The sequence below is a fragment of the Amblyomma americanum genome, chromosome 3 (assembly GCF_052857255.1).
Source record: "Amblyomma americanum isolate KBUSLIRL-KWMA chromosome 3, ASM5285725v1, whole genome shotgun sequence".
Classification (NCBI taxonomy): Eukaryota; Metazoa; Arthropoda; class Arachnida; order Ixodida; family Ixodidae; genus Amblyomma; species Amblyomma americanum.
The window spans coordinates 130539869-130562725 of record NC_135499.1 but is presented as its reverse complement, the minus strand read 5'-3'; the positions used below and the strand labels follow the sequence as shown (position 1 = coordinate 130562725).

Sequence of the window (22857 nt, the reverse complement as noted above, 5' to 3'; positions counted from 1 at the left end):
GAAATATCCCGTGCAAGTCCATCTGTACCACGTTCCTTTGTTGGGCAGTTATATATATATATATATATATATATATATATATATATATATATATATATATATATATATATATATATATATATATATATATATATATATATATATACTTCTATTACTGATTTATATATGCTGCGTTTTTCTTTTGCGAAAATGAAAAAGCTGTACTTTTTAACACCTGCCTTCATTATACGGAGTAGCTGCAAAAAGTCAGAGAGTCTACCACGACCCAAGATGTAACGGCACCGCAGTTTCTCCTGTGTAGCAAATTGAATGTTCCTGAGCCCTAAAAATTTGTCGGGGCTGTTTTTGCTGCCATGCAGCTAGAGCATTCTAAATGTAAAACTACGCTGTTAGTGCACAGCGTGACATCTTTTCAGCAGAAGCTTGCAACGGGCCTTCTACTCGTAACCTCCGTGTATAATAGGTTTAAGTGGAAAATACAAAATCATCAAATACGGCACTACCTAGCATGAGCCTCTTGCTTTGTGTGCAGGCATTTAGGCTGTGTTTCCCGTTCCTTCTCTCTTCCCTCTTTAATCCCCTCATTCCCTTCCCCAGTACAGGGTAGCCAACCCGAAGCCTTTCCTGTTAACATCCCTGCCTATCCCCCCTCTCTTTATCTACCTCTTAGGCCGAAGTGGGATTGCATGCTAGACAGCAGATTCAGATGTATTGGTTAGTTGTATGTAGCTAAATTTCAAACAATCCAAATGATACGAGCAATTTACTAAAACTAATCACGATGAATCTCGATAACATTTAAAGGAATGCAGAGTTTAGATTTAAACCATCCTGAACAGAGAAAACAGGCGGCAGGAGGCCACTCATTTTGACTTCTCACAGGTTTAGGGAAGCATTTTCCTTTCTACATTTCAGTAACCCATGAATAAAAAACGAAGTTGTAAAACTGGAACGCTTCTGAACTTCTGCCGCAAATTCAACAGCAGCAAGAAAGATATAATAAAATACGCATCTATCGTGCGCATCAAAAATGAGGCAGAGGAGTAAAAGTACTTTTTAGTGTGGTTGCTACTCAATTATCTCATTTTTTTTTTAGATCTGCCTGGTAAAATATTATTCTTAACTGTCTTGTTGTTCGAGGCAAAAAAAAACATTACAGCACAGAAAAACGTGCTCAATGTGTTAGAAAAAAAAGTCGTATTCAATTTGAAAATTTTTTCCGCGCGACACCCAAAAAAACCGCCATGCTATGATTCGTACGTTTTTACGGAACTTTTTATTTCAATTTCATTTGGTTTGTGAGGCTCTCAACAGCCGTTTATTTGCGCCGTGAACGCCTCTGTGACAGCTCATAGCCAGGTTCGTTGCTTCCACAGGCTTTTTTGGGGAGCCCTCGGATTAAGTATCTCACGACGCGGCCTGGTTTTGTCGCAAATGGGCACTATAGATATGATTGCTTCAACGTTGACAAAATGATAACATTAAGTACAAAATTATTACAATTGTACATTCCAGCGACTTTTCTGTCGCCGTTTCTTGTCGCGAAAAAAAAAATATTAGTCAAATCCGCTTACCTCCACTTCTGTGTCTTCTAACGGAGGTTCTCAGTGTGAATTTTCAGTTTTTCAGTCCTTTTTTTCAGGGATGCATCTCCGCCGCTGAAGCTCGTGGGGTAAAGGAGAGAAATCCAGCCGCGAATCGTGTCCAGCAGCTCGCTCGTCAAAGGGCGAAAAATATCTTCGAGAGGGCCGACACCACAATCACAGTGTTCGGCGTGCCACGAAGTCCACACACGCGCACAGCCAAGTGCGGGACAGTCGACAGTATGTCAGTCAGTTTTCAGCCCACAAGCCGCTGCGTTATTGTCGCTTTTTTTTCTACAGCTACAATACTTTAGTGGGGCGAAAAAAAAATGCGTGCTCACAGTCTCAGTCACGTCTCTCACTCTCTCGAGGCCATCCTATCACACCCATTCGTCTCCCCTGCACTGACAGTCAGGATCGTGATCAGAATACAGCCGTCTCCTCAGCGAAGCGCTCGCTGTCGCAACGAGACGAAAATCTAGCACCCATTGAATTCAGTTTCGACACCGAAAAAATTGCGGTCAGCGAATGGATACAATGCGACGCTACGCCATGCAAGGACCGGAGCGCGACCCACCTGGCGCAAGGTTATGGCGCAGTAAACAAACTGAACACCTGGCAGGAGTGTTTGGGCTCCAGATGTGGGCAGAAGGAAAGCGTTGTTCCGAAAAATAGAAACGAGACGCGGCGAAAATCATGACTTTCACGAAAGCCGGAGGACAAGAGCGGCTAATGCCAGTTTAAGTTGTTTAACGATGACAAGCCACAGCGATTTTTTCCGCTTCCTCTCTAAGTCACTTGAGCCTCCGCGGGTGCTACTATTTCTAAGCTCGTGGAGATGAAGAAGCTTAGAAGAAATTTAGTTTTAGCTTTGACTGTCAGCGGAAAGGGATGGTTCCGGTTACGAGTAGCTTCACAACCCGAAGACTGCTTCAAGTGACTTTCAAATCAGCTTCGCAGCCAGCAGCAGGACGCGCAGCGCACATCGACGAATTCTCGTCCGCTCCTGAAATGCGTCTCCAATTCGCAAGCGTTCTCCGATTTCCGCACCGGTCAGCACCTTTCGTAGATTTTTCGTAGAAGTCTTCGTTCACGAAGAATCTTCTTCTTCTTCGCGAGTGTCTTGTTTCTTCGAGAAGGGACACGGAAGAGTAGGACGCATCACAGCAAGAAGAACTGCGAGATGATGAGAAGGAGCTGTTCTATGCATCTACGGGCCTGGGTCGGTCGAAGTTCGCCAACAACGGGTGGGGTTTGCGGGACAAAGGGTAACCAGTGCCACCGGGGCTCCATCAAGTCTCACTGCGAGCGGGCGCGCCCAGCTTTGGAAGTGCAGCGCGCACTCGTCAAGAAGGACAGTCGAAAACGGCCGCCGCCGCTCCCGCTGATGGTGCCGCCGCTTCTGCTGCCTCCTCGTTTAGGTGCGCTCGCGCTTCTGACCGGCCTCTCGCGGTCCCGCGCTCCCGATGCTCGCCGGTCGGGAGAAAGGGTGGGAGAGTCCCTCAGCCGTCGTCACGTGGTTGGAGCGTACCCAGCGCCGCGCGCGCACCCCGCGGTGCGCCCCGAACAGACGGCGTGGAGCCAGTGGAAAGTCCGCGCCGCGCTGCTATGGTCCCAGTGCGGCGATGGGTTGGGGCCCAAGGAGGGGGGAGAGACGGTTGCGCCGGGCTTGTATGCTGGGCAACGGTTGAGCGTCAGGGCGGTGTTGGACAGGTTTGATGCTGTGAGTGAGTAGATTAGCGGGCAACATCCCAGATTCGCAGTCAGGCTCTGCCAGGGCTCTATTAAATATCCGGTTAATCAGTGCGGTCAGATAATAGCGTTAAAAATACGAAGGTTTGATGCTTAGAAGTTTCGTCAAAGGGTGACAATCATGCCATGCTTGCATTCGGGATAAAAAAGGCCATGATAATTATTTGCTTTCAAAGTAAAAATGTACCAAGAAATCAAGATGTCGGTAAATTTTGGGTAACCCACTTTTAATTAAAATGCTAATAAAGCCTGTGTTTAGGAACTGCTACTTGAAAACGGTGGAGATTGCTATGTCCACGGCTTCATATTGAAAAATAAAAAGTTTGCGCCTGGACAGGAATGAACAACAAGAACACCACGAAGCTGCATCACATACTCATGGACTCAAAGTTTCAGCTAGTTCTATTTGTGACTGCTTTCCTGGAAACCAAACCCTTGCTACCGTTGCGGTTTAATGCTTTCGTCTATTAGATTTATTTTTGTGTATAAAGCAGCGCTCACGTCAATAATAAAGTTTAATTGAAAGTCAAGGCTATGGAAAGAGATTGTTGTCGGCGTCTAGTTTTTCACCACAACTTGCAAGCTTTTCAGGGCGCAGTGCGTTGTTTATCGTTTCCAGCCTCGAACTCCAATATGATACACCAGGTATTTTTCACTGCAGTGAAAGACGACGCCAAGGTATAGTGAAGTTTTGGAAATATACGATGAAAAGAAGCACAGGTATGTGTCGGGTGTCCATTATTTCAGCAGCGACGGAAACTGGGGCATATAAAGGGGCTTTTTCTGCAGTTGTAGACCAGCGCTTTTGCTCGCCGCATAGTCTGGTAGATCCTGGTCACGGCTGAGGCGTGCCGACGTTAGAGCTAGCTATGGAGGGCAAAAAAACAAATCGCAATTGAATTAGAGCAAAATCGTCGTATCACTTTGGACTTGGTATACAGTTACCGGAACGGGTTAAAAGGAGACCTTCAAAAAAAATGAGGTTACGTGTCTGAATGTAAAGATAAAGAACATAAATTTTTCGCGTTCTACAGTGAAGTGCGCAAGAAATCACGGCTTGGAAAAAAAAGCTACATTCAGCCCAGTTACGGCCCTCGAGATGGGTGACCTGCTTTCTTTGCGGATTTCCACCTCCTCGTGGAGAACCTTTTTCTTTTGTTATAAGCTGTAGAAAGCAAAGAAAACAATGTTAACTTCGCTGACAATGCCGGCGTGCCATAAATAATGCGGTGAAACTCCGAGAAATGGAACATAGTATCGTTTTTTTGTGCAGAAAACAACGTCGTCATGGACAGCACGCAGCCTTTCTGTTGTGTTCAGGGTTGAGTTCAGAAAAAGTTCAGCTCCAGCCTGCGTTTTCCGGATACACGGTATTTAGGCGGCATCTCGGTTTTCAGACCGTCGAAACTAGATACCATACGCCGCCGCAGCCACCTCATCCTTAGCTTGCTATATATAGGCAAACTGTAATTCAACGCCTGTTTCATGTACAATCTTTCGTTTCTCGTCCTCCGGTGCTCTCTGACTATCTCCATATCGGTCAGAAATTTGCAACACTGGGGCATCCGATGTTTATGGCTAACCAGATATCGGCCAGAAATTTGCGACATTGGTTTAAAACAAATGAAAGATACATTTAAAGGGTGATTTAAGCAACCTCATTGCTGAAAACTCAAGCAGGTTTTTGAAAACTGATGACTCACTTGCCATTCGCGCTATCGCACCAGGCGGTATTCCTCGATGTTGAGCTTCTCCGACGCGCTGGAATGAATGCACCTTAGCGGGACATAAGAGTGAGCGACAGCTGCTGCTTTCACGTGCAGCTTTTGAAACAGTTATAATGAGGTGAGCGCTATTTTTCTGTTATTGATCCGTTGCTCAGGGATGTCCTGTCGATGTCTAGACAAATCCTAGCAGACAAGGGAATGGAAAGAGGTGCTTGTTATGACATACGACGGAAGCTAACAGTCACCGAAACCAATGTTGGTCACATACGAGCATAGAATTAGGAGCAAAATAAACACATAGAGAAAGAGCATAGCTTTTTTTTATTTTGTGGCGTTGATTCATTGAAGATTAACGGTGGAATTATTTTATCGCTTAGAGCCTAGAAAGCAGAAGTATGTTGCCGGTGGAATCTGAACTCACGGCCACCGAATTTTCGCGTCCGGTGCTCTACCAATTGAGCTACGGCGACAGCTGCTCAATCTTCTGCTTTCGAGGGTATTTATGTATAGTGTAATTGAACTTTTGAGTGTTTTCCCCAGTGCCACCATCGTTCATAGCGGCGGACGTAGTATGTTTTGCATTACCACCAGTTCCACGTAGGAACGTGATCGAACGGTGAGGGCGGAGGCTGTGCGAGAACGCTCTTATGCACACCTACGGCATTATGACTGCCAGATTGGAGTCCCTCTTTAGAATATTCAGCAGACAAGGGAATGCTAAGTTTCGTATGCTCGTTATGACACACGACGGAAGTCAACAGTCGCCGAAACCATCGAGCATAGGTGATATTTTTTTAATTTGTGGTGTTGATTAATTGGGCATTATTAGTGCTATTATATTTCGCTTAAAGATGATTGAAAAGAAAGCAGAAAAAAAACATGCTGCTAGTGGGATCCGAGCCCATGACCTTAAGTAGAAGCCAGGAAAATTGCATTCGTGCAACACAAAACCAAATAATGCTCTTGGAGGAAACTCATTCCGCTAGGCAACGTTTCGACAAGAGGACTTCTCTTTTAGTTCTTTGAGACAACTCAAAGACACGTCCTCTTGCTGAAACGTTGGCTAGCGGACTAAGACTCCCTATCCCTATCGGCCTTTGTTCATTTTGTTTTCTGTGTTGTCTAATATGTTCCAGGTATATCCTGGGTATGTTCTGATTATCTAAGAATAATCATGGGATATCAAAGGAAAATGAATGAATGAATGAATGAATGAATGAATGAATGAATGAATGAATGAATGAATGAATGAATGAATGAATGAATGAATGAATGAATGAATGAATGAATGCGTAATAAGAATTCTTCGTACAAAAAGTCGTTCATATAGTGACCACTCCGCAAGCCTCGTCTCCCTTCGAAGTCGACCACGTTGGCGTCGACACACAGAACTGTTCATCCGTTATATGAAGGTGGTAACTAATTTACAAAAGTTAGCCGCAGAAGCAACCTAATCAATGAGAGCTTCCTAAAGTACAAAGAAAGGTGTTTTAAAGCGATGTTGTCCAGAATATCCGGTGTGGGTGTTGCCGGTGTCGGTTTTGTCGGCGTTCCGCGTTCGGCGTTGTGAGCGAAAAATCACGAGTGCGACTCTGGCAGGTGGTCCCCAGAGAGCAACTTGGGAGGCAGGCGGGCAACCTAGGTCACGCAACCTTGCAGCCTCATCACAGCCTGTTCAACATATGGAGAGCAAAACTGTCCGCCGTGGCAGAGGCAGTTAAATTAATCATTTATCACTCGCGAAAAGCAACCTGGGCTCCGCAATTCCCACCACTGGACGCATCTGCCATTACAGGGCAGTGGCGTATTCTTGAACCGCTGCACCCCTGCGCCAGGCGGGGTATGAGAACTCCCAGGAATCTATGAATGTCCAGTGGAGAATGACCATATAAGGGAATTAACCCATTACACTATCGTGGCATACCCTTAAGGCGTAGGTTAAGCGTCCCCACCAATTGTTGTTAGGCTGCTGAGGAGCTTAGCGTTTAAATCTTTCTGTAGAATATACTTCAATATATCAAAGCCGTTGTTCGCTCTACAACTGAGTAGCAATAATTTTGGTGGTCTTTAATTGCGTAGGGTGTGTTGTGTGCTACAAGCTGATTTCATTTAGTTGTCTTTTGATAATCACAAGCAGACCTTTATTCACACAGCGTAATCACTTGAATAATTTCGCATCCTATGCGCATAAGGCGATTTGGGGCGTAAAATGAGTCATTTGTATTAACTCGCAGAAATTTGGTTTGCAGAACAAAAAGTTTTGGGCATTCGAAATGCTTAGGGGATGCATGGGGATATTCTACAGCACACCTAGGATACCCTCTTGCGGTTGAAGCGTAATCGGCACAGAATCAATCTTAAAGTTTAGCGCTTATAATGCAGTTGTCACTGAAGGCGCTTATCAAGACCTCAGACATGAATGAATGAATGAATGAATGAATGAATGAATGAATGAATGAATGAATGAATGAATGAATGAATGAATGAATGAATGAATGAATGAATGAACTTTATTTCCGACATCGTGGGGTGTCGCGGTCGGGGCGCAGCAATTAGGAGGGGGTGCCTCCCAGCCGGCTCTCAGCACCGGAGACCGCGGAGAGAGTCTTGCAGTAAGCTGTCTCCGCTTGTCGGATGATCAGTCTTTGCTGATCCGGGTCGTGGCTCTGGATCAGCTCTTCCCAGGTGGCAAGGTCTGGGATGCTTTGTGATTTAGCTCCAGGAGAATCCTGACATTCCCTAATTAAGTGATTTTGCGAAGCCCTTCTGCGGCAGCTACTGCAGAGCTCAGGCTCCCCAGTGTCTTCATCATGTAGCATGGAGTAAGGAAAGAATCTGTTGACCTGAAGCCTCCTCCAGGCCCTGCACTCCTTTGGATTGAGTGACCGATCCAGAAATGAGAGTGTTCTCCTATCCAGTCTGGGTGCTTCTGTTGTTTCTTTATACGTTATGAGAGGATCTTTATTCCGACTCAGGGGCACTTCCAGAGCAGCTCGGATGTATAGTTCTCGAGCGAGGTTGTGATCAGCCTCATTCCCCGGAATGCCCTCATGAGCAGGAACCCATATGAGGGAGACCTCTCTGCTTGAGCGGTATCTTCTTAGTAATTTGGAGGCTTGACTGAAGACCAGCCCCTTACAAAAGTTGTGAACAGCTACCTTGCTGTCAGACAAGATGACCTTGGCTTCGGTACTGACGCACGCTAGGGCAATAGCAGCCTCCTCTGCCACTAACGCATTACGAGTGTTAATTGATGCTACAGTCACTTTATCCCAATTCCCATCAACGGCGGCAATGACGGAGGCGCCATCGGACCCACAGGCGGCGTCGCAGAAGGCTATGTTACCTGGCGGGTCCCGGGCAAGATTGTTCATTATTGTTCGGGCTCTATGTTTTCTCCTCTCTTTATCATGCTCCGGGTGCATGTTCTTAGGTATATTGGCAATTTTGAGATGCTTCCGTATGTCTAAGGGGATTAGCTCTGCAGTATACGGGGGTTTCCTCTCGGTCTCCCCTAGGTCATTGAGGATCTGCCTGCCTGCTATTGAGGAGCTAAGCCTCCAAATTTGCGCTTCTCTTACTGCCCTGGTGATCTCCGCACAGGTATTGGTGACTCCCATACTAAGCAATTTCTCCGTTGAGGAGTTCGGTGGGATGCCGAGAGCTCTTTTGTATGCATTTCGTATCAACTTGTCTATTTTGTCCTCCTCTTGCTGACTAAGATTCAGAAATGGAGTCGCGTATGCAATCCTACTCACTATGAATGCTTGTACTAATCTGAGGAGACAGTGCTCTCGCAGGCCTTTGTTTCTGGGGGAGATCCGCCTAAAGATACCTATAACTTGTGCGACATAGGTGCTAAACTTCTTTATAGTGGTTGTGTTACGTCCGTTCGTCTGGAGAAAGTATCCTAGGACTCTTATAGTGTCAACCCTAGGCACTAACCTACCTCCAACGACAACCTCTATCGGGCCGTATAGGTGAGGGAAGCGAGTCTGTTTCTTCATCTGGTCTTTGGTATTATGCGAGAAGATCTCAGATTTTTGAGGGGAGCAGGAAAGTCCTCTCTCCAGAGCATAGTTTTCAACTACCTCTGCCGCTGCCTGCAGTCGGTATGAGATGTCAGCGTTCGTTCCCCCTGCTGTCCAAATGGTTGTATCATCGGCATAAATGCTGTGTTTCAGCCCTTCAATTCTATTTAGCCTGTGGGACAGTCCTCTCATGGCAAAATTGAAGAGCATTGGAGACAGGACTGAACCTTGAGGGGTCCCCTTATTGCCGAGCCCAATATGCTTTGAGGAGAGCCCTACAAAGCTTATAGTGGTTTTTCGATTGCTTAAGAATCTTTTGACATAATTAAAGCACTTGACGCCTACTCCGGCCTCACTGAGGCCTTCAAGGACCGCTCTATGCTCAACATTATCGAAGGCTTTTGTAAGATCCAGCCCCAAGATTGCCCTGCCCCCTTTAGTTCCGTCGGCATCATCAAGTATATCACGTTTAAGCCTTAGCATGACGTCCTGTGCGCTAAGACGCGGTCTATAACCTACCATTTCAACAGGCCAGAGTCCCTCGCTCTCCATGTAGCGCGAGATTCTTGTCTGCACCACCTTCTTCATGAGCTTGCCCACGCAAGATGTCAGAGAGATGCCCAGATCAAGACTTTTGCCTGGCTTCGGGATAAGTACTAATTTAGAGACTTTCCATTGCTCGGGTAAGTCCTCCCCGTCCCAAATCTTGTTCATTAGCTCAGTTAGAAAAGAGATAAAATTATCATCCAAGTTCTTCAGAGTGGTGTTGGTGACTCCATCAGGACCTGGAGCCGATTTCTTTTTCAGGTCCTGTAACACTGCCCACACCCCTGCAACCTCGAACAACACTTAGAAGATGAAGCTCACTGAATGATGATCTCGATGTTGATTGCACGGCGAGAAAACACGCAGCCATTTCCACACGAACACCGAGCCAGAATTTCCTCAGTAGATGCCTACGCAGCAGAAGACTGGGCGGTTTCCTTTTCCTTTTTTATCGTCGAGGTGAATCAAATATTTAGCTACAAGGCCACACCTGCCAGCGCTGTTGTGGACCCTGTTCACAGAGCGCGGTTTTTCTAAGTAAAAAACTGCAGTCCTGTCCTCCGATGCTGGACGAAACCGTTACAAGAATTCACGCTCCTTTCCCCTCTTTGTTACCTGCTCTTTCATGCAGCGCTAAATGTGACCAAGCTCGATTTCCTGGGTGTACTCTTCCTATGTTTTTGCTCTTGTTGTAACCTCCTGCAGCTGGCACCGCTAAGCGTAATAAAGTAAAGACGGACGCAGGGCTTCGCGATAGTGTTTCTAGGTCTGTCCTCTGATCATAACTTAATCTTTTTCAAGACTGTAAGCTCGACGGAGCTGCAAAGCTGCGACCAACTCCTCACCCAGTCAGACAACATCACTCAAATTGCACTGATTTCGTGGGCCCCGGACGTCCCCCCCCCCCCCCCCCCCCCTGCGGCCCCACAGGACCCACCTGTTCTAATTCCCGACACCTGTGGCGATAAAGTTGTCTCTCTCTCTCTCTGCGTGTCTCTTTGCAGTGCTAAAGCAATACCGCGGCTTTCTTCTCCTCATAGCATCCGCGAACGGAGATGTTAAAGGAGTTCCTGCATTAATAAAAGCGCATAGGTGTACTTAAATCGGAGCTACCTCAAAAGCAGTTTGGTTATACTGAGGCTACTTTCTCTTCTTATGGCAGCTCCCAGAGAAGCGCATCACATATTGTCGTCCTCGGAGCAACAATTTGGCGAATCTTCATCTGCTGCGCTTTTTTTTTTCATCTTGTTCTAGGCCCGAGCGCACAGGATTTTTGCGCTTGGACAAAAAACCACGCACGAGACGGGCACTGACCTCCGCGAGTGTTAATGTGCACTCTAACTCGGTTTGACGGAGATCACTATAAAATTAACCTATTCGTATTAAACTGCTCTAACACTATTTTCACCGAAACCCTGCAACAAATCCATGAGCTTTGCTACACGAAAGATTTCTCTATCCTGCACCATCATTTTTCTTGAGGACTTAAAAACCGTCACGCTAGGAAAAAAATTCTTGGTTCATTTCAGCCAGAACGAACGTGATAACCTTCAAACTGCGCTTGACTGTAGATCAGCGACTACTTTGTAACCAGCAAGCTGTCGCAATATTTTTTCGTCCATGAAAAATCTAGCGGAGGAGACACTTAAGCTCCGACTTAAGGTTATGGCTCGATAGCTTCAATGGGTTCATGCTCATAAATGCGGAATTAGTCTCTGCTTTATATTCATAGATGGCTGGGAGTCCTCATACGACTCCTGGCGCAGTGGTGCAGCGGTTAAGTGATATGCGTCACTGCTCTGCGATGGCAGGTGCTCCCAGCGGTGGGGCTTGTGCTACCCCGGTTGCTCTTCTCAAACAACCTCTCACGACCAATGATTAATTTAACTGCCACCGGTCACAGTGGTCAGTTTGCTCACAATCCGGAAGGCAGGTTGTGATGACGCCACAGGGTCACGTGACCTAAATGCCCCCCCTAGGTAGCCGCAGCGGGCAGTTGCTCCGGCCGCTCCGGCTGCGAGGCTTTAAACGGTCACCCGCGCCGGATAATTTTTTCCGGCTTGAGGGTGATAAAGATCTCGCGATAAAACGAAAACTAGAACATAATTATTTATCGAGAGACCGCATTTCGAAGCCTTCCGCGCATCATCCAGATTAAAGTTATGCTGGCGAGTTCTGTACCGAGCGTAACTTCCGCAATACGCGCGACTGCCTGGTGGTGACTACGTGTAGGCCTCGTGTTTTTTAAGTGATAGCGCCAACGACATTGCGTTTTTTTTTCCTGTGGCAACCATTTTTGAATCTCAGCGTGTACGTGCGGCACTCAAGCAAAGCTTGCATAGAAGAGTTTGGGCAGAGCATCGACATCGGGGTAAGGGCCTCTGTTCTCTCAGCTGCGACGATTGTTCTATGCAAACATGGTTCCTGCGCGCGAGATTCTCCAGCTGTGTGATTTGCCCGGCGCTAGGTTAAGTATCCTCCCCGTCGTTGCCTCTACCGGCCCTGCATCAATTGCAATGTCACAGTTCGGTTCAGATGGAGTTTGTGCATTAATTATTCGGTTGCAATTGAAAGGTAGGAGGCGAGCGCGTTACCCGTCTTCCGAGACGCGCCAGCGTATGACATCAGTAAAGAACTTTTTATTTTTTCAGAAAACGAAAAAGAGCTTTAACGAATCGCTTTCCTAATGACACGGCCGGCACAAAACACATTATGAAACGCTCCCACTTACCTGTATACACCTGAAGAATATTCCAATGAAATTAGTAAAAACGTTATTAGGAAGAACAAGGAAATGCCAGTATCGAAGCACATAAATAAGTTAAAACTACCAGAACTGTCGAAGGCAAAGAGTAAGCGGAAAGTAAGAAACATATGAAAGTGCAATAGGAAGAGCAATGAGAATGCTGCAGAGATTGCAGGAAGCTTCAGTGGAGCGAGAATCAAAGTTGGGTTTGAGCAGAAACCATATTTACGAGAAAAGAGACAAGCAGGGGCATGAAATTAGGAATTTAGATTAGATAGCTAAAATAGCAGTGGGATTCCGCATGGAGTTTGTGCGGTGGCGGATAAATCTATGATGAAGATGTCAGAACTAAAGGAGCGAAGAGACGATCTAAAGAAAATGGAAGCAATGAATGCCTTACAAGCATTTCAAATGGGAAAAACCACATGAGAGAAACATTAAGTACAGATCTGTTGAGAGACGATGGCAATTTGTGCAAGGTATTGTTACAGAACTGTACATAATATAACCATTTCAATATCTTGCCTTCGCCAATCGTACGAAAGCATTCGATTCAGTGTAGACTTCAGCACTCATTAGAGCATTGCGTAATTGGGCGTGAAAGAGGCATATGTAAAGGTGCTACAAAATGCCTTTATGGATTTTTCAGGAGATCACAGCTCTGCATGAAACAGTGGTAGAATGCCAATCAAGAAGGATGCCAAGTAAAGTGACACACTCTCTGCTCTCCGGTTCATCGCATATTAAAGATGCAATAGAGGCTTGTATTGGGAAGAGCTGCGAATAACAGCAAACGAAAAAGACACGTGCAACCTCCGGTCTGCGTATGACATTGTTCTGCTAAGTAAGTCGGGGAAGGAATTGCAGGTCAAGAATGAATATCAGAATATCACAACCAAAAAAATTAAAGCAATGCTTCAAGGTCTAGGAGAGAATAGAAGTTTAACAACAGAGAATTCGGTACCAGAATTGGCCATGGGATTTGCCCATCTATAGACAAAGTGTTCACCGCAGCTCGGGTCTACGAAAGTGAAATAACAAGGTTTATGGTTTATGAAGTTTTGACGTCCCAAAGCGCCTCAGGCTATCAGGGACGCTGTAGTGAAGAACTCCGGATAATTTCGTCCACCTGGGGTCCTTTAACGTGCACTGGCATTGCACAGTACGCAGGTGTCTAGCATTTCGCCCCCATCGAAATTCGACCGCCGCGGACGGGATCAAACCCGCGTCTCTCGGGTCAGCAGTAGAGCACCATCTCGTCAGAACCACCGCGGAGCCATTGATAACCAGGAAAAAAAAGAGACGCGGAAAGTATTTGGCTTGGTTTCTCAGGTCATGAATTTCCACTTATCAGCATCCCTCAAGAGAAAAGGATATCATTTGTATCTCACCGGTACTGAAGCATGGTTCGACAAATTGAAAGTTAACAATAACCCTTTTAAAAATTGAAGTCCATGCAGCAAACAGTGCAAAAAACTCCAGAGGCAACACCAAGAGACAGCAAATAAGCTGAGTGGATGAGGAACCAAACGCTGGTGGATGATATCTTAGCTGTAATCAATGACAGGCAATATGAGCAGAGTATGTAATACGGAGCACAGACAACTGACAGTCAGTTAGTGGAATAGAGCATATTCCAGGGAAAAAAAGAAAGGCAGCAGGAGTGGAGGAGAACTGGTTAGGTGAAGAGATGAGATTAGGGAATCTGCGGGGATGAAGGGGCCGCAGCTGGAGCAAGGGAGGGGTAATTGGAGATCAAGGAAAATGCTTCCGTTCTGCAGTGGACGCCTCTGGGCTGATGATGATAATGAAAGCTAGTAAACGTCTTTTCTCTGGGTGTTCCCGCTTTTCCTCCTTACGCGTATTTGACGGTGGGTGGCGCAGCTGATGACTTCATCCACGAAAGGCACGTAGGACCCACAGCCTCGTTGGCGAATAGACGACTGGTCCCACAGGTTTCGATGCGAAGTGCCCACAGAACGGAGAACCAATTACACGAAGCTACGCAGGTGCTGCTGACAGAAAGGACCACTCAGTACGGTTTTTCGTGAGAAGCCGGAGCTTTCCTAGCACATCAAATATACCCTGACTGAAGCCCGTCGAGAAGTTAGTGACGCTTGCTTCTATTACGTCTCTGCATCTCTCGGTTACTCTGCTCAAGCATTAGCCTTATGTACGCTTAACTGCTCTACCTCAAGACATCGACGTGTAGACATCGCTCTGAAAAACCTTGATGTTGAATTCTATCGGAGCAAGCATAAGCGTATATGCAGTTCCAGTAGTTTCTCAAAGCATCGGTGCCGCTGGAAGCGAAATAGGAAGGAGACGCAGCGTGCGAGATCTTGAGAAAGTGTGCCGACATCATCCAGCACGCCGGGGCTCTTTCTCGTAACGCAGCCCGCTCAGTGGCTTTAGAATTATGGCTGACAACAAAACAAAAAAAAATGAGTTTTTCGCTTGTGAATGCTTAGGCGATGTCAGCTGTAATTGCCGTGCCAATACCACGATGTCAGTATCGCCCTCTATTGCTGAAAAAGCAGCTCTAATGACGTAGGCGAACAGGGGTCTTTCATTGAGCGTGCCTGGTTGTCACAATAACACTTCTGTTAGGCCTAGTTGACACAGGTAGCCAATGAGCCAAATGAGCCTCAAGAAAGAAATTTGGAGCTTTAAATACTTTTTAGCAAGGAAGGCTTGGCCGCACCTAGAGTTCCATTCTTCCCAACCGCACGACTTGAACTAAAATAAGAAGGTTCCCATTGAGGTTCCAGTAGTGTTCAGTTATTTGCGCTTTGAAGCTACACCGTCTTAATTTTTCGTTAAACTTAGCCTTAGGATCGAAGGAACCTAGATGCTAAATTTACGGGACAGTTAGTGAACCCACTAAATTTTCTAAGTGCCCTTATTGCCAGGTAGCGAGCGCAGGGGGAATACAATGATGTGATTTTACTGGAGAATTCCTACGGAAGTCGTCTAGATAGGGTTACAGTAATCATCTATGAGCCTTGCCTACGGCATGATCTGGTGAGACTAAATATGTACCATACAGGGAAACGTTTTTAATACAGTATAATGCGTACGTGACATTAGTGCACAAAAATGTTTTGCCTTATGTGAAAAGAACAAACTCAATCTGCTTCTTACACGAATATTTCTTTTCTCAGAATATGTCTGTTTTCTTCGAATATTTAATACCCTATGTCGTGGTGTACAGGCGGTAGCTGTAGTTGTGAAGAAAAAAATAAATGCAGGAGGCTTAATAACCAGTCTACGTAATAGAGAATTTTCGCTCTGAAATTTCCGTGAGGCTATATTAGGAAAAATGAGGTAGTGATGACAAAGCAACAAGTCTCGTTATTCCCCTGTGAGTAGATTTAGCTCCTATCCCGGCAGTAATGAATTCATGATATGATACGCTCGCTCCGTAAGAAAACGTACAGTCATGATTTTCAATAGGAAGTAATTTCGGACGCAATTTTTTTTTCTTTCAGAAAAAAGATCCTTAGTCGTGCTGCCATAATGAAGGAAGTTGAGGCAGTTTTATGTTGATGTTTTGTGCCACGATTCATACGCGCCCTCATGTGGTTTGTGCGTCACAAGTCCCGCTTCCTAGGACATCACTTTCAATTGTGATGCAACTGTGGTATATTATAAGGTACTATTATCGATATACTGACGGGAATGGTCTAATATTCCGATGTGCAGCAAAGTCTTTCTTTTAAGTTTTTCCTGCTCTTGCGCGGAGTAGTTAAGACAGCCATATAAAAGTGGCCGAGGTCCAGTTTTGTCAATAAATAGCAGAAAACTGCAAGCGTGCCGAGGAGGGACCTGTGGCCATATTGAATTTTATGGTGCAGCCTCAAGATATGAGAAAAAATTGCGTTCATAAGCGGCTTCCCGTTAAAAAAATGCTCTTGAGCAGAATTTCTGGGTATGAATGCGATAGATTAGAAGATTTTTCGTGTCACTTATGCTCACTGTATTTTGATAACTGATACGTGGCGTAGATGTGAGTGCTCTAAGGTACCCTGTGTAAAGCGCATACATACATTGAAGGTATGCAAATACTGTAAATATGAAACGCTGATCTGAGCTTAATGAACTCGCCTGTCTCGTGTTGCTTAACGCGCGAATTATTACATGCATACTGATTTCAATACATCGCGATCGTAGATAGATAGATAGATAAAGAGGAGGAGGGAAAGACAGGGATATTACAAAGCAATCGTACGTGCATCGGCTTACTCCTGTTCACAAAGATTTTTTAGAGTTGCAATATTGTGTGCTTTGCTTTCTCCATTCTATGAGCGTATGAACGTTCGGTTATCATCTGTGGTCTTTCTTTTTGGAGAGCTTATCAGCCCAAACAGCGAGAGTAGAGGGGAAAAGGGATTATCTTTTCACGTTTTAGCGGTTGAGGGCACAGGTGTATACTCCCAAAAATGCTTCAGAACCCTGAGCTGAGGAAGCTGTTAACAGATACAAAATCAAAAATATCCTAAGCCGTTCCTCCGCACAGTAATTAATTAGATTCAATTCGGCGTTTCAACAAACGTGTGGTTGCACTGTTCGAGATTTGAAACCATGACATTTCTTCGATACATTTATAAAGTGGTCGTGACAAGTGGTGATTTGGGAAAATCGATGCATATACGACCGCTTCTTTTCAGAATTAGACTGAACTTGAAGACACTTCCAACATATGTCTCTCACTTTCAGCACATTACAAACGAAACAGCTGTAGATGGTAGGCTACGCTTAGGAACTAAAACATGAGGACCTCTCCGGCATTTAATCCGAATCCTGGACGAGATGAGATTTCATTTCCAGCTGTAAAAACATTTGCTCTAATACAGCTTGTCAAATGGACCATCTTAAGGGGCGAATTTGGAGGAAATATTTTGAGCTGGAAATAAAATCTGAAGTGGAGCCCACCGCAGTGTAGCAGTAAAAAAGCTATCTACTGGCGATATCAAGAGCTTTGTTTCAAGCGTACTAGTTGAATGACAGCCGCATGGTAGTTGCGGAAGGCAGGAAGTGAGGACTTCGTCATTCCTGAGCGTTTCACTTAAAACAGGCAAATTTCCTTCATAAGTGTCTGTCTAAACACAATTTTCTCTGAACCATCTTCTTGCGCACTGCAGAAGTGCTAGCAACCCTTGATCACACTTCAAAACAACTTTTAAAACTGTGTTATTTTCACGCATTCCGAACTGTCTGCTGGCACTTACCTGGTTGAGTTCCTTAGTGGGCGACGCCTGGAGCTGAACACTGTCTTGAATACTCTTTTTATTCTCTTCTTGCTCTCCTCTCTTTTCCATACACTGCCATACCATGGTTTCTCATCTCACTCATTTCTTCTTTTTGGCCGCAGATAATTTTGTCTGCCCACTGCGCAGTTAAGAATTGGCGGTACCCAAAGCCGCTTCTCGTTCGCTTTCTATGAAATTCGTCATCACCATCATCAGCCCGACTACTCCCCCTGTAGGTGCCATTCAGCCTGAAGACATCATCATCATCATCATCATCTTCTTCTTTTTTTCTCCTACTTCTTCATCATCATCATCATCACCATCATTATCATCATCAGGACAAAGGTTTCTTCCATATCTCTCCAATTAACACAGTACTGTGTCTGCTGCGGCCACAATATCCTCGCAAAATTCTTAATTTTATCTGCCCACCTAACTGTGCTCCAACCCTGTTACGCTTGCCCTCAGCTGGAACCCGATCCATTACCCTAAAGACCAGCGGTTATCTTGCCTTCGCATTACATGCCGTGCCCAATTTCTTTTCTTTTCCTAAATTTCTACTAGGATGTCATTAACACGCATTTGTTCCCTGACCCATTCTGCCTTATTCCTGTATCTTCCCGTTACACCTATCATTTTTCTTTCCCTGTCTCGCTGCGTTGGCGTTAATTTAAGTCGAACCCTTTCCTTATCCTCCACGTTTCTGCCCCACAGGAGAGTGCCGGTAAGATACAGCTGTAAGTTACTTTTATAGTTATGGAGTTATACTACTGCTTTAACTAAAAATCGACCGTGCGCTGGCTTATTTGGGTATTTTCCCGGCTCGTTTTGCATCTCAGTGGGGCAATGTGTGAATGATCGTAAAAGTAGACAAAAAAAAACGGCAGCGCTTTTCGGCTTTCCCTGAAGAGTGACCGCCAAAGACCCGGTATCTACCAAAAGTTTTCCGACTTCGCCGTGAAGAACAGCACGTGAAAACTTTACGGAATTGCAGGAAAGGTAGGCAAAAGCTAGCCCTCTATTTGCAGCTATCGGTGTTTGGCAAACACACTGCTTGAAATTTTCTGCGTTTTATATCTGCGAACTTGTATTCGTGCGCCGATTTTCATGAGCAGAATCCGCAGCCTTGGCTCTGTGGCTCAACCGCTATGCTGCTGATTTTGCGCTCAAGTGTCTGAAAAATTAACGTGGTTTCAATCGGTTAATCACAGAAAATCATGCAGTAAAACTTCGTTTTGGCAGGGCTATACTTTTTGTGTCCTAATGATTAAACATTGGCGTCACAATTTCTAAGTCAAGTAGATGTCAAAGTTAATCATACACAGAGCACGAAATCCCAAACGGATTTTTCACAAGCTGACGGGTGAAGATTTTCCTCGCCGGACCATTTTCAGCGAGACATTATTCTGATTTTGGCTTTTGGTAACCAGCCATCGTATCCAATCGCAACTGCAGTTCTTCATCGGTTTCTTGCACACGTCTTCTCTGCACACATTACCTGTGCGGCTCCACTTTTCTTCTGTCTCCAAGCCATGACATCGGCCTAGGTGGATTGCCGCTGCTGCTGGCGTCTTGCCCGTTGTTGCTCCCTTCGTCGCACCCGACGATACTCTCCGAAAAACAACCCTGACGGCTACGGGTTAGCCTCCACACTCACGCGAAAAGAAGAGCCATGGCAGAGCGTGTTCAAACATTCCTAATGCGAATGTGAAGCGAGGCGAGATTAAAATTCTTCTGTTGGTTTGGGATATGCAGTGAGTTCCCCCTCTACCCTATGCGGGACTACAGCGGCGGAGCAGCCTGTGACGTCACGTATAACACGTGCCTCTAAGACACTGAGGAGAGGTGTGCCACACATTTATTAGCATGAAAAACAGTAAGGCGTTGGATCCCAATAACATCGTGATGAGTCCAGTGAAATTTGTAATAGAATATATCGCTCCTGTTTTAGCCCACATGTTTAATTTAGCTGTCGAATCCAGCATTTTTCCTGATTACATGATAAATGTTAGAATTACTGTAGTGCACAAAGGATGCGATATAAATGTCGTGAATAACTATAGGCCAATATTCATTCTCTCGATTTTTTTAAACGGACTTGAAAAGGTTATATTTCATACATTTAATAACTTCCTCGAGAAAAACAGCATAATAACTCACTTCCAATTTGGATCTAGGAAGGCACGGTCGACAGAAATGGCATTACTTTTACTTAAAGAACAGATAGTTCAAAATACACATTCTGGTCTTTTTACTCTTGGTCTGTTCACTGACTGCAGTAAAGCCTTTGACTCCCTCAACCAAAATGTACTGTTAGATAAGTTATTACAGTAAGGATTACTGGGCGGGCCCATAAATTTAGTTATTTCATACCTGAAAAACAGAGTCCACTGCGTCCGTACACAACATAATGTTGAGTCATCTCTGCTGCCCCTACAAACCGGAGTACCGCAAGGTAGTGTTTTAGGCCCGCTATTATTTATACTATATATTAATGATATAGTTCTTATTAATCAGTTAACTAAATGGTTTAGAAATGCTGATGACAGTAGCATTCTTTTTAAAGGTGAAGATCCTAATGATTTAGCTCTGCAGTGAACCGAACGCTTGAATCACTATCAGGGTGGTTCCCACTCTAACTTCATAATAATCAACCCCACTAAGACTAAGGTTTCACTGTTTAGACCAAGAAATAAAGTTTTCACACTGCAAATTAAGATCAATTATAAGAATAAAGATATAACAATAGTAGATGAGCATAAGGTTCTTGGCGTTACTTTCAATTCTCACCTAAACTTGGATCACCACATTAATCAAGCCTTCAAGAAGCTTTCTCCTGTTGCAGGCACTCTCCTGCTGCAGAAACCTTATTCCCGAACCAAGCGTTATTTGCACCACGCATAAACTATTGCAGTCTTCTCTGGAACTCAACAACAAAAAGAAATATGGATAAAATTAATGTGTTCCAGAAGAAAGTCTTGCGCTATGTGGCAAATGTTAGAATGCACATCTTTACAAACAACCTACTTCCGAAGTATGGGATCATTCATTTCCTGCACAGTTATGATATCAACTCTTAAACTGGCTTTATTTTTTGTCCATTGAATGCGCAAATTTTCTTAAAACTGTTGCAACATTACAACAGCGAATAAAATATGTATTCACTAGAATCCCCCCACATTGGCTAGTTCCCTATTTTGTGCACCCAAAACAAGTCTCAGTCATTAAAGCGTAATGTTCCATCACTTCTCAACAAGTATCCAAAGGATTTTTTTCCATCTAAGGAAGAATTTAAAAATTATTTCTGTACCTGAACTGAATTCTTACGTGTCACCCTGATTTGATGTATCTTGCCTTGGTTTTAAACTGACTAATTGTCCTTTGACTGTGTGCTTCCATATCATCTAATGATTTTTTCTTTTTTTTTATTGTCTCACTGTTTGTTCAGTGTATATGTACGCTTTCGAGACTTGCTTTATTGCCCATATATTTTCAATGTGGTCTTTGATCAGTGTGGTTTCTTTTTTTTGATAATATGCGTCGACCGCCGTCTTGTAAGGTGGCCCCTGTGCCGTCGTCGAGTTCCTTAGTTCAAATTTTAGTCCAGGGGACTATTCAGAGTTTTTGTTTGTACCACTCTGGAAAATAAACTAATTGAATTGAATTGGCTCCTCCGTGCCGCAGCTGTGCTCCTTCTCCTCTCCCCCGTGGGCACGCAAAAAAGGTCGGCTTCAGACATCGGGTTCCTGCAAGATTGTGGGTTGTCTACTGCACTAAAAAGGCCTTTGTGCAAAAATTTACATGCACGTCACAGAACCATGGATGTCCAAGCTTAATTCAGTGACCTACGCTGTGACAGGCCTCGTACCTTCGGGGAATTTTTATAATAAAAATTTTACTCCTGCAGTGTTTTGTTTTTGGAAAGAAATATTGAAAAATGGCTTCTGAATTATTGGTGTGACAGTTGAAACGAAAGATGGACATTGGGGAAGGAACATAAAAACATAGTGATGCTCAGAAAGTTAGCCAGTCACATTTATCGTGCTCTCCGCTTGGTGATCAGTTTAGACCAAAGCGCAGAAATGAAAAACGGTTTCTGAACTAAGGACTTTTTCACTCCTTCGAGGCTGGTTGCTTGAAGACATTTATCTTCACTGCGTCCAAAAGCGTTTCCGGGCAGTCAGATGAAATTCGGTTTCATGATCTTCCTTTTTTGTGTGTTTGCATTATATGTTACTGCCACATTTTTATAAGGCTGAGGGTTCATTGCTTTGGGGAAGCGTTGTGCTGCTAGGTTTCCTCTCTCGAATTTTATACCCGTCAGCACCTTACAGAAATGAATTCGACCGGGTAAGCTGTCCAGCGCAATCGTAAATCATTCTCACTCGTTAATGCTGTGCTTCTGTGTTATATCCGCACACCTCAGGCCTTGGTCTCTCATATAATCCGGTTTTTCCTCCTTGCCATGACTTAAAGCGTTAATCGCACATCTACGAATCGGCAACAATCAATGATGTTCAGGTTGTTGCTGGCTAATAGCCGAAACGGCCTTGAAATTTCCGCTGGCAAATAACGACACTTTAAATAAGAAGAAACGGTGAAGGCCCTCTTCGTGACACAACTCTGTCCCTTTTATATGTGCTGATCATCGAACTATGCTCTGCAGGCTTAAGTGGACAGCTGTCACGAACGTCAAGACTTATTTTTATTAACTGGAATCAACAGAAGGCGAGTAAAGCGAAGCCAGGGCTATGAAAGTGACAATAGAGACAGAGTAGTGTGACATTGCCGGCGAAAAAAAAATTGTGGCTCGAGCAACGGAGCTTTGGGATGTCACAAAAACTTCGATAAAGGATATATTCGCTGCTCTTTTTGAGGGTTTTTAAAAAGCTGTTACTTGGCTTGGCCAAGACTTTTTCTCGTTCCCAAAATATACGTACTGTATCCTGCTGTAAAGGCAGCTCCTACCGTGCCCAGGCCGCAAAGGCGAAACCAAGCCTGCTGAAAATTATAAAATTCGAAATTGCATCTGTTGAATTCACTTTGAAGGGAATATAAACGTTCCTTTTAGTGTCCCGCACAGCTGAGGCAATGTTGGTGCTTGAGATCAATAAATATGCAGCTGCATTGTCATCGCGCATTTAACCTCGTAGAAAGTGGTTATACGTAAGTTATTAAAAACATAGCATAACTGCTCTTGACAGGCAATTCTATCTTGCG

At 44.6% G+C, this 22857-nt stretch overlaps 1 protein-coding gene across 2 annotated transcripts in view; it reads right to left on the bottom strand.

Moving 5' to 3' along the window:
• Positions 1-3024, bottom strand: part of LOC144124927 (5-hydroxytryptamine receptor-like) — a 370208-nt gene extending 367184 nt beyond the window's left edge. Inside the window, exon 1 of one of the 2 annotated variants that reach the window (XM_077657878.1) lies at positions 1575-3024. The gene's annotated coding sequence lies outside the window, so the exon portion shown is untranslated. The remainder of the gene's footprint in view (positions 1-1574) is intronic. The other variant, XM_077657877.1, reaches the window with a different exon arrangement.
• Between the last annotated feature and the right edge of the window lie 19833 nt (positions 3025-22857).